At 45.5% G+C, this 12,617-nt stretch overlaps 1 protein-coding gene across 8 annotated transcripts in view; it reads left to right on the top strand.

The window, feature by feature from the left end:
* Eefsec (eukaryotic elongation factor, selenocysteine-tRNA specific) overlaps window positions 1-12,617 on the top strand; it is a 219,997-nt gene that overhangs the window by 90,624 nt on the left and 116,756 nt on the right. The gene's annotated exons all lie outside the window — the stretch shown is intronic.

The following is a 12,617-nucleotide window of genomic DNA, read 5'->3' as shown; positions in this document are numbered from 1 at the left end:
GTTTTAATTGGGCTATCTTGCTGTTGAACTATAGGTTTATATATTATGAACATTAATCTCTTAATTCATGATTAAGAGATATGATTTGTAAATTTTTTTCTCCCATTCTGTAGGTTGTCTTTTAATTTTCTCGCCCTTTGATTAAAAAAAGTTCTTAATTTTAATGAAACCCAATTTATTTTTTCCATTTGTGGCCTGCGTGGAATCTGTCAGTTGCTTTGGGTTATTGACATCTTAGCAGAACATTGTCTTCCAGTCCATGAACATGGGATGTCTTTCCATTTACCCCTCAGGTCTTTGTAAATTGCTTTCACCCATGTTTTGTGGATTTCGGTATTCAAGTCTTTCACTTCAGTGGTTAGATTCATTCCTAAGTGTTTAATTCTTTCTGATGCTATTGTGAATGGACTTACTCCTTTAATTTCCTGTTTGTATTATTCCTTGCTAGTGCATAGAAACATGACTAATTTCTGTTGATGTGCCCTGTACCACTGCTGACTCTTAACTATACTCCCTCCCCTTTTCTATCATGTAGTTATAATGATGAGGTATTTTCATTTTTCTTTTTTTTTTTGATACCGGAGATCAAACTCGGGACCTTGTGCTTGCGAGGCAGGCGCTGGAACCGCTGAGCTAAATCCCCAGCCCTGGTATTTTTCATTTTTAATTTCTGCTATTATTACCTACTTTTTTACATAATAATTTTTCAGGTAACCATCCCTCTGTTCTTGGCTCTTTGGACTGGGTTAAGTTTTCCTTTTCCTGGGCTGAATATCTTTGTAAGTCATTAAACTTTGTATTTTCAGTTATTTCCTCATCATAGATTCCCAGGTGTGAGAGTACTGGATCAAAGGCAAGAACATTTTTAAACCTTTTGTTGGACACTGCTATATTATTTTCCAAAGGGTTCTACCATTTTACAGAGGGATTAGCAGATAACTTTGGTTTGTAAGATTAAAACATATTTGAAGCTGTAGAATAGATGTGGTATTTTACTCTTGTTTTATTAATGCTGTAAATGGTTTTTAAATTACTGGTGAAAGTAAACATCTTTTCCTTAAATGTATTAAAGTTGTATTTTGTGTGTGTGATCTAAACCCATGTATTTTGTCTATTTGCCCCATGAAATTTTAATGCTTTGTTGTATTTGTAGGAGTGTTTTTTTATTTTGTTTTGGTTTTGAGGGGTTTTTATTGGGGGGGGGTACCAGGGATTGAACTCAGGACCTTGTACTTGCGAGGCAGGTGCTGTGCCACTGAGCTAAATCCCTGGCCCTTTTTTTGGTTTTTTGGGACAGAGTCTCACTATCTAGCTCAGGCTGGCCTTGAACTTATGGCAGTCCCCCTGCCTCAGCCTCCTGAGTGCTGGGATTACAGGCGTGCACCTCCACACCCAGCAGGAGTGTTTAATATTAATAAGACTTTGCCATTAACCTTTTAACTGTCACACTTGCTACAACCAAGACTTCAGCAGCATTTGTCGTCCTTCTGTTTCAGTTGCTTTTTTTGACAGGCAGAAGTTTCTAATTTTTATGTAGTCAAACTCTTTGATTGTTTTTCTTTGTGATTTCTTTATCTCTGAAAGCATTTAAAATTACTCTTGCATGAGCATTTATCAATGTTAACAGAAATCAGAATAGAAGATAAAAATGTACCCACAATCTTCCCAGTGCATCAAATTAAAATGTTTTCTCCCCAGGAACCCTGTCAGTCTTTCCCACATGTACATAATTTGAGGTAGTTGTTATCACCACGTTGACACTGTTCCGTGTTCTAGGCTTCTCTGTTTATTTTCCCACTAAATGTTATCATCTGACAGTATCCTTGATACATCTTTCCCCAGACTCCCCCTGAGTTTCTTCCTGCTTTTGAAACACTTTTGGTTTCCTGCTCTCTGTTATAGCTAAGGCCCTCTGCCTGGAGCCCACCCAGAGGTCCCCTGGTCCTCCTCCCTGTCTGGGATTGTCTTGGACGCCAGTGTTGAGGGATTTGTCTGCTGCTGCATGGACTCTTACAGTGTGGTTGACTGGCCACATTGTAAAAGTGGGCAACTCACTTTCTCTCTTTGAGTTGCTGCTTCTTTCTTTATAAAATGAAAGCCACTCTGTTCAGCCTCACAGCTTTTCTTATGAGGAGGCACTAGACATGGACGCTGGCGAATTATGGGTACTTGGTACTCCTGGGTATAATGAGTGGAGTGCCTATAATGTCCTTGGCCCTGTGCAGAGGGCTTCCCATGCATGGTTGATTAAATCAGTTGCCTGTTTATGGTTTCCCCTGGCAGTAGGTTTTGCCTCTGGCCTGACCGCTGAGAATAAGACCTGATAAATGTTGGCTGTTTTTTTGGTTTTGTTTTTTGTTTTTTGGTACCAGGGATCAAACTCGGGACCTTGAGCTTGCGAGGCAGGTGGCGGAACCACTGAGCTAAGTCCGCAGTCCCAAATGTTGGCTGTTTTGAAGTCTCCTATCCCAAACATGAAGCTGATACTCTGTTTTTTCAGTTTCTTTTATATGGCTTATAGCTTCGTGTGCATGTGTATACATACATACATGTATACACACACACACAGATATTCCCCCACCTCCCTCCGCTGGAACTGTTTGGTGGGGTGAAGATCAGCCTTCCCGCACAGTCAGCACTCACGTCGGCCCCGAGACAGCGTGATGTCCTGAGAGGGGGTAATAGGGTGATGGGGACAGCAGAAGCTGGGTGTCTGCCTTCTCTCTGGAGCCCCTGTACTCCAGTAACTCAGGCATCAGCCTGGGGTGCTGACCTGTGATCCTCAGGGGGCCAGGGGGCCAGGCCTTCCTGCTATGTGCCGGGCCAAGAGGTCCCAGTGTGTGACAGGTTCAGGAAATCAACAAGGCCAGCTCTGCTTGGGCCGGCCAGCACGCCTTCATATTTACTTATGATACACTGCCCAAAAGGGTTTGAACAAAAATAATTGAATTTCCGAGAGCTTTCTGGTTAATCACTAGAATTCTCTGTGCACATGCTTACCCTGTCTGTCCCTCTGTGCCTCGGCCTCGGGGTGTGGAAAGAGCCTGGTGCCTGTGCTGGTTCCCCGCTCAAGCGGCTCTGTGGCCAGAAGCCTCTTCCCACCTCGCCTCCTCCTGTGGACAGCTGGCCCTTCCTACCTATTCCCCACAGCCCTGGGCTGGTCCCTTGGTGTCACATGGCCATGTGATCCTGTGGTGGGTACACGCCTGCTGCTGGGCAAAGAGGGGCACACTCTTTTCCTTGTTTTTCTCTTGTGCCTCTTCTCTCTCTTCCTCCATGTTTTTATTTCTTTCCTTCCCTCTCCTCATTGTTTTTCTTATATCCTTTTTTCTTCCAAGACCTAAGTCCTTGTTATGACTTGTGTCTAGATGTCCCTCATGGGGTCATAGGTGGGGCTCTTTCTGAGGTGGCTGGATCTAGAGTGTGTGACCCTGGGATTGATTCATGGTGCAGTGCTAGGCTCAAGGGCACTGAGATTAAAAGATGTGAGTGCTACCCACCCAAAGTGCTCTGGATAAGATAAAGGGGCAGAAAGATGCTGTTAAGGTCCCTTGTTGCTTTTGCTGTCTTTGCCAGCAATCCACTGTTTTTCTCCTCTTCGATGCCCCTCTGCCATAAGTCACTCTGCCTTGGAGCCAGCCAACAATGGATCGAAACCTCTACAAACAGCTAAATAAACCTTTCCCCCTTTAAGTTTGGGTATTGGATATTTTGTCTCAGCAACAAGAAGAGCAACTAAGACAGTCCTCCATCCTTTCTGGGGCTTCTCTGGCCGTGCTTAGTAAGCTGGTCTTAGGCCCTGGGTGGAAGTTCCCTCCTGAACTCATGTTAGGTTGTCAGCCAGTGGCTCCTGATCTTGATCTTTATGTTGTTCTTTGGGAACTCCAGCTTCTCTGAGTTATTTTCTCTCATCTAAAATAAAATAAAACACAACACAATCCAACACTAAGCTGGCACAGTGGCCCATGCCTTTAACCCCAGCACTAAGAAGGCCGAGGAGGGGGCTGGGGATTTAGCTCAGTGGTTTCGCCGCCTGCTGTGCAAGCGCAAGGATCCGAGTTTGATCCCCGGTACCAAAAAAAAGAAGGCCGAGGAGGGAGAATTGTGAGCTCAAGGCCAGCCTGGGCTACAGAGCAAGATCAAGGTTGGCTTGGACTACTATACATAGCTAGATCCTGTCTTCAAAAGATAAAAGTAAGAAAGTTCAAAAAGTTTGTTTTTTAAAAAGTTTGCTCCCAGCCAGACCAGGGGTGATATGGTGAGGGTTCTGTGACCAGTTGCAGGGAGGCCTCTTGCAAGGGAGCCTGCTGTCCAGCAGAGCAGGAAAGACCAGACAAAGGACAGGGGAACCGGAAGTAGCATGAGCTTCCAACCCAGGAGAAGTGCTCCAGCTGAAGTTGGGAATAGGCACTGGCTCCAGAGGGCTAAGCAGCTGTGGCCCATGCTGCATGCTGTCATGAAGCCAGCTTGCTGGGTCTGGGACAGGGCCCCGTGGTGTAGGTCACAATGGCTACTGATGACAGGGAAATGGAGGCTGAGTGAAGGGAATCGAAGGCGGCTCTGGAGTGGAAACCAAGTGAGGGTCCTTGCTGGAATCTGTCTCCGGTAGCCTGTTGCCTGGCCTGGGCAAGGTTTGGGCAGACAGAGTAAGGGGGTGGGGGGTCCCTGGAGGAACAAGTGTGGTGGGCATGGCTGCTGCTGCAAGGCTCTCACTGCAGGCAGGGCTGAGCAGGGCTGGGAAAGACCTCAGATGGCCATGGGTTGGATGACCTGGGAGAATGGAAATCAGGGCATGGGTTGGAGCAGCGGGCAGATGGGGCGACTGCTAAGAGATGTGGGTGCCGTTCAGGCAGAGACAGCTGGCCATCCCAGACCAGCATGGCGTCAGTGGAGTTGGGAGCCCGGGCACAGGTGTCAGAGTGTAGAGGCTTCCAGAAGACAGCAGGGCTCTTGGGCACCCTTGAAGACTGGGGAGAAAGAATGGCCTGTTGAGGAGTGGAGGATAGGAGAGGGCTATGAGAACAGGGCTTGGGACGTGAGCAGTAGTCCTTGGAAGTGCCCCATCCCTTAGTATCACACAGAATTGGGGCCCTCAGGGGGGCCAGACTCCTCACCCCACTGCCTTGGAGCCTTCTGTGCGTTTCTCCTGCATCAGAACCTGGCCAGGTGCCTTGCTTGGTGCACAGCCTTTGGCTTGCACAGAAAGGAGACTATGGAGTCACAGGCCTTGTGAGTAAGGAGCTGGCTTGTCCTGAAGCCCAGTGCATGGGGAGCTGGGTGCAGATGAGAAGTGTACTTTGGGCAGGTGTCAAGCAAAGGCTTCCCCCAAGAGAATGGCGTCGGGGACTGCAGGAGGGCAGTGGACGCAGGTCCCTCTAAGAGTCTGGCAGGTCGGGAAGGTTGGGTGGATCAGCAGAGGCTCCTTCAGGTGCGGGCACCGGGCCTGGGGGCAGTGTGTTTACTGTGGGATGCTTTCTTTGGCTGCTTCTTCTCTGGCTGGGCCCTCTTGGTGTTCATGGCAAGCTGCACTGGCGAGTGGAGGAACATGAGGGTCCCAGGACGCTGTGACTCAGAGTGAGGGATCTGGCACATGGAGCACAGTGAGTCTGGGGTGCACTTGGAAGTGGCACAATGCCATGGGTTATAGGAGGAAGTTAATCCTCTGTCATTTATCTTTAATTTCCTTTATTGAGTTCAGAAAAACGTCTCAAATTGATGCTGTCATGTCTTCAAGGTTTCTCTTAACTTTTTAACCAGGCTCAGTGCCTTCAGCACGTAATAGTATCTAGCTAGAATGTAATAGTCTTGTTTTGTTTTTCTTGTGTTTATTTTTGTAGCTGAAGTAGTAGAGGATTTCTCATCCCCTGAGATTGAGCTGCTGTTGGTTAATCAAAAAAAGTCACTTAGAACAGAGAGTCATAAAAAAATGACATATTCATACCTTAAACATAATATTTTCCCTTTATATATATGTGCATGTTCATGTAATAAAATCAACGTAACAGTTGGGACAGAGGCTAGGGCAGTCCCAGCCCTGGGCCCCCTTCGTCCTCTGCAGTGTAGCAGATTCACAATTGGAATTTACGCCTTGCTCCTCTTCCACCTGCACTGGTTTTGAAACATCTATATTTTCTTCATCATTCATGATTTCGGTTTTCCACACATAGTCGTTCCCTATCTATACTCATTTCTAATTCCTTTGAAGTTCTGTAAAGATACGATCCTCTGTATTTGCTTCTTGGTCAGAATTTGCATTTTTATATTTGTTGATTGGCAATAATGCCAAATAGGTTGTGGATTCTAGCCACATCATGGTAGGTAGCCGCTCTTAGCGTCCTGGCCTTTCCTCTGTGTGGGTGCAGTGTGCCTGCCCCATACCCCACTGTTCTCCTTGGTGGCACCTCCTGAGTTCAGTGACTCCACCTGTGGTATAGAAGGGGACCTCAGCAGACTTTCCTTTCTGAGAGAGATTTAGAGCAGCAGTCTCTTTACTCTGGTAGATTTCTGCTGTCTGCTGTTGCTGGTGAACGTCCTGCCCAGCCTAGCTTTTCTTCTGTGTGCGCTCCTTGACTGGAGCTCTGAGTTTTCTTGAATGACAAAGTACTCCCTAAGGCAGTGTCTACTTGAGGGAAGTAGGACTCACAAAGTAGTCTGAGTGCAGAATTGTTCCATGTTTTTAACCAGCCTCCCCTTGAGTCTATTATGGTTTTCTTTGTTTGTTTTTTTGTTGCCGGGGATCGAACTTGGGGATTGAACTTGGGTCCTTGCGCTTATTATGGTTTTCTTATCCACAGCTAATTTAACACCAGGTTTTAAGGAGATTTGCCTTTGTCCTGTCTTTCAAGGACATTTGACTTAGTTCTTATAGAAATAGCAATTTCCCATGGTTGCTTTATGATACTAAATTAAATTGTGTTGCTATGGCAACACTAATAACTGGCACTGCCAACTCAGTGGCAGTGCCAACATGTCTTGTTTGGCATAAAGATTCGCTGGCAGGGGCAGAAATCAGAAAGCCTCTTCTCTGCAGGCAATGAGCCTCAAGTTGTGCCCTGTGTGAGCATCTGCTCTGAGGGTGCTGAGCACAGGTTTGGTGAGGAAGTGGAGAGCACTGGCTAATGGGTGTCTTGGAAGTGGCAGGTGGTGGAGGCTTCCACTGTTATCTGTGACCAGTGCTAGCGGCACACGGCCTCCTCCAGCCCAGGCGAATAGAGTGCTCTCTCCGGGCCTTCTCAGGTGGAGGTAACCACAGAGCTGCTTTTTATCATAGTCCACTACTCTCTGGCTGTGTGGCTTGAGCCAGCTGTCAGAACCTCTGCAATACAGGGGGAGGAGGTGCCAACTGTCCCTCCCTAAGGGTCCTTTCTCTAACTCTGTCTGTGTCTCACACTCCACCATATGCCGAGAGGCTCCCAGGGGTTCTGGGGTCAGGCAGGTGAGGTGGCACTGCCTGGAGGGAGCACCATCCAGAAGAGAGGGGTACAGAGACAACTCCTGGAAGTGTATTCCAGAAGTAAGCAGGTGGGAATAGTCAGCATTAGGTGGCTTACCAAGGAAATAAAAATTAATTTGGAAAATATATATTAAAAAGCAAAAAAAAAAAAAAGACCTGTGCACATCCTAGGCTACCCCTTTTCTATCTGTAAGACCTTTGCAGCTCTCATGGTCTCTGAAAGAAAACCCTGCATCCTTCATGCCACTGTTGCCCTACTCCCTGTCCACCAGCCTGGGAACTACCTGTCCACATTCCCAGGGGGCATTTGTGTCTGGTGTCTTGCCTTCACAGGGTGTTCTTGAAGTTCATGCACACAGAAGCATGTTTCTGTGCCTTACTCCTTCCTGGGTCAGGTACTGCCCCACTGTGTAGACGCACACCAGAGTCTGTGATGGACATCCAAGCTGTCTTCGTCTTGGCTCCCGTGAGCATGTGCTGTGAGTATGTGTTGATGTGTATTTTTCTGGGTCCCTGTTTTCAGTTCTTTCAGGGGTAGGCCTGGGAGTGGCATTGCTGGGTCACTTGTATGTAATCTTGTGTTCTCCACTCAAAAAGTGTAGTTTGCTGCTGGGTATGGGCTCCTTGATTGACAGACTTTATTTTCTTTTAACTTTCAGGCCATCCGGTCATCTTCTGTCCTCCAAGATTTCTTCTGAGCTGTCTCCCACTGTGGCTCTGTGTACAAACACAGTCACTTCTCTTGGAATGTTTTGGGATTGTCTCCTTGTCTTTGGCCTCTGACAGGCTGTGACATGTGTAGGTGTGGCTCTCTGTGAGTTTATCCTTCTTGGAGCTTGCAGCATTGCAGATATGCAGAGTAGTGTTTTTCCCAGATGTGAGGCATATTGGGCCGTGGTTTCCCAGGTTCCTTTTTGCCCCATTTCTCTTCCTGCCTGCAGGAAATTCATGTGCTTCTGCTGTTCACTTGATGGCATCTCATGTTTATGCACCTGATCTCACCTGGCCTCTTTGTAAGGTTGCTGATTCTTCCTGCTCAGGGCTGTTGCCGAGCTGTTTTCATTTCAGTTATTATTTTCAACTCTAGAATTTCTCTTTGTTTTATATTTTAAAAATTAATTTCTAACTCTTTTTTGATTTTCCGTATTTGGTGAGATAGATCCTGTTACTTGTTACCTCTGGTTCTTTAGACATGGTTCCTTTACTTTTTAAAAACCACTTAAAATAGCTGGTTTAAAGTCTTTGTCTGGTAGAGCTTCCTCAGGAACACTTTCTTTTAACTCTTTTTCTCACATATGGGCTGTACTCTTGTTTCTTTGTGGATGCTGTAAATTTCTTTTGCAACCTAGGCATTTAAAATAATGTGACAGTCCTGGAAGTCAGTCAGGACCCCCCCCCCCCCACAGTTTGTTGTTACATTTTATTTAGTAACTGTTTTGAATGAATGGTGTGAGGTCTGTATTCATTGTCATGGGTGACCCCTGAAGTCTTTGCCTGGTTATTTAGTGGCCAGCTCATTGGACAGAGACTCCCTCCATGCCTGGAGTGCATCTCCTGGTCAAGAGGGTCTACGTGCATGTTGAGCCACACTGTGAGTGTTCATGTAGGCAGCTGACAGCTCTGCCTGAGCTTTACTTCCTGCTTGCACAGAGCCTTGAGGTCAGCCAGAGGGTAAGCTAGCCCCTGAGCGAGCCACAGCATGATTTCCCACACCCTCCAAGGACAGCTCGGTCCTGGCTTTCATAGTTAAGCTTTTTGGGCAGCCTACTGTTGGCCTGAACTGTTATCTTCCACTTTGTTGGTGTTAAACAGTTGCCTCTCATTATTCTCAGTGTTTTCCCCAGAGACAAGGGTGTTTGGAGAGGCTGTTGAGAAACAGGTTAGACAGAGGCAGCCTTGCTGGTGGGATCTTCCAGGGAGCCACCCCACAGGAAGAACAGCGGCAGTTCTCTGGGACAGGGGCTTTGAAGAAACTGAAACCCACACTGCCCCCACTGCCTACAGCTGCTGGTTTCACTGTGGTTGTGGCAGTTGGGTTTCAAGAATACCACAGAGTTGGGGAGGGTGAATGGGAAAGACAGGTTAACATGTCCTGGGTCCCACCTGTCATCTCTCTTGAAAGGACACTGTGCGGACAGCTCAGTCTTTGGTCTGTTCCAGAGTTCTGGGAAGGCTGACGAAGTCCTCCTAACCAGTGTTCCCATCACTGCCTGGGAGGAGAGGCCTTTTGGCTGTTGGGACTTGACCACATCTGCTGACCTTTCAGTGTATACTCAGGCTGAGGTTATATCCTGTGAATGTGTCCCAAAGCCAAGAGACAGAAGAAAAAGTCAGTCATGTCCCTGACGTGTTTATCAGTGTGGTTTATAAATGGTGGAGATTTGGGATATTATAAATAAGTCACTTTGGGGAAAATTTGGGATCACACTGTTAGATAGCTGTCAACAATAAAGAGGAATCTGGAAAGGGGGCATGTCACATAGAGGTCACAAGCCCTGGTACCACACTTATAACGACCTGGCTCAAATCTGGCTCTGAGGGTTATAACCCGCAACATAGAGCAAGTTAACTAGCTTCTCTAATGAATAGCTTATTTTCTTCTCTGTAAGGTGACGACAGCACCACAGCGCTGTGGTGAGGCCTAAATGAAAGCATCCGTGTCACATGCTTGGCTTGGCCAAGTGTGTAATTACTGTTGTTGTCATTACTGTCATTCAAGGGAAAAGTCTCCATGATGCGTTGATAAATAAGTTGGCAGGATATAAAATTGCACATGTACAATAGTGTGTGAAATACCTCTTTTTAAATTTTTAAAATTTGTTTTTTAATTTCTGTTATTAGTCCATGTTTGCAGTACATAGTGATCATCTTCCTCTTGGGGGGTTGGTACAGGTGCATAACACATCTCAATTATTTTTTCATTACCCTTCTTGCCCCTCTTATCCCTCCCTCCATATCTCGGTCCCCCTCCCATTTGTAAAAGACCTCTCTCCCTATTTCTTACTATCAATCTTTATTTTGCTCTTTATTTATATTTTTGGGTTTCTCATATAAGAAAAACCATGCAATATTTAAGTTTGTGTGTCTGATTTATTTCACTTATGGTCTCAAGGTACATCCATTTTCCTACCGATGACTCAAGTTTTTTTTTTTTTTTTTTTTTTTTTTGGTACGGGGGATTAAACTTGGGTCCTTGTGCTTGCACAGCAGGCGGCGAAACCACTGAGCTAAATCCTTGGCCCCAATGACTCAAGTTTATTCTTCTTTATGTCAGAGTAGCACTACACTGGGTATAGATACCACAGTTCATCTGTTGATGGACATGTAGGCCACTTCCAAGATTTAGCTCATATGAGTTGTGCTGCTATAAACATGGGTATGCATCACTGTAGTATGATGTCTAACTCTTTTTTTTTTTTTTTTTTGGTGCCGGGCATTGAACTCGGATCCTTGTGTTTGCGCAGCAGGCGGCAAAACCACTGAGCTAAATCCCAGGCCCGATATCTAACTCTTTTGGAAAGATACCTAGAAAGGGAGTTGGGGATTTAGCTCAGTGGTTCTACGCCTGCCTCACAAGCACAAAGTCCCAAGTTTGATCCCCAGTACCAAAAAAAAAGATACCTAGAAGGGGAATAGCTGGGTCAAATGGAATTTCTAGTTTCAGTTTTTTGAGGCGTTTCCTTACTGATTTCCAAAGTGGTTGTACTAGTTTACATTCCCACCACCAGTGCAAAAGGGCTCCTTTTCCCCTGCAGTCTCTCCAGTATTTGTTATTATTTGATTTCTCTTTTTTTTGGTACTGGGGATCAAACTCAGGACCTTGCACTTGTGAGGCAGGCGACGGAACCACTGAGCTAAATCCCTGGCCCTATTATTTGATTTCTTGATGATAGCCATTCTTTCAGAAATAAAATAGAATTTTAGTATTGTTTTAATTTATATTTATCTAATGGCCAGAGATGTTGAACATTTTTTTATGTGCTTGTTGGCTACTTGAACTTCTTTTGAGAAATGTCTATTCATTTCAGTTGCCCATTTTTTGATTGGGTCTTTTATTTTTGGGACAGTCTGAGGTTTTTTTAGTTCTTTATATATTCTAGATATTAATCCTCTGAGGAATGGCTAGCAAAATTTTTTTCCCATTCTGTAGGTTGTCTCTTCACTCTGTTGGTTGTTTCCTTTGCTGTGCAAAAGATTTTTAATTTGATATGATCCAATTTGTTGATTCTTGATATTATTTCTTATGCTATTGGTGTTCTGTTCAGAAAGTCCTTGCCTACACCCATGTCTTCCAGATTTTTACCTAGTTTATCTTCCAGCAGATTGTTTCTGTTTTAACATTTAGATCTTTGATCAATTTTGATTTTAATTTAGTACATGGTGTGAGATATGGGTCTAGATTTAATCTTCTGCCTATGGATAGCCATTTTTCCCAGCACCATTTATTAAAGAAGCTGTCTTTCCTCCAGTGTGTGTTTTTGACCCCTTTGTCAAAGATCAGATAGCTGAATGTGCCTGAGGTTGTTTCTAGCTCCTCTGTTCTGTTCCATTGATCCATGTGTCTGTGTTTGTGTTAGTACCATGCAATTTTGATCATTGTAGCTTTGTAATATAACCCAAAGTTTGGAATTGTGATGCCTCCCGCTTTGCTCTGTTGCCTGGGTTTGCTTTTGCTATTCCAGGTCTTTTCTGGTTTCATATGAATTTTAGGATTATTTTCTCTAGTTCTTTTGAGGAATAGGATATGGAATATTTCATATTACATATGAAAAATAGGAAAAGATCCCTTGACACCATATGGGAGACCCATAGTGATAGGATGAGTTTTTTCTCTTTTCCTTTTTTTTCTTAACCATGTTACTGTTGTCTTGGGTTTTGCCAGGGTGCTGCCATTAGACACCATGTTGGGGGCTTCTGGCTGCACCTGTGGGCTTGCCGGCACTGGGCACTGGTCATTGCTGGGCTGGGGCACTGCTGCTTCCTTGGGAGGCCTCTGAGGTAGAGTTTAAGAACTAAAAGGCCTCTTAGACTCCAATGCCCCAGTGCCAGGCCTCTCCCTGGGGCTCCGTGTCCTTCTCTGCAGAGTGCGAGGACAGTGGTGCTGCACAGAGGGACGTCCTGCGTGGTGGCTTGCAGGGACTCCACAGATGTGTTCTGTACCCAT

Source organism: Heterocephalus glaber, unplaced genomic scaffold (assembly GCF_053883595.1).
Source record: "Heterocephalus glaber isolate CG9 unplaced genomic scaffold, H.glaber_assembly_v1.0 deba00001645, whole genome shotgun sequence".
NCBI classification, from domain to species: Eukaryota; Metazoa; Chordata; class Mammalia; order Rodentia; family Bathyergidae; genus Heterocephalus; species Heterocephalus glaber.
This window is presented reverse-complemented; position numbering and strand designations above follow the sequence as displayed.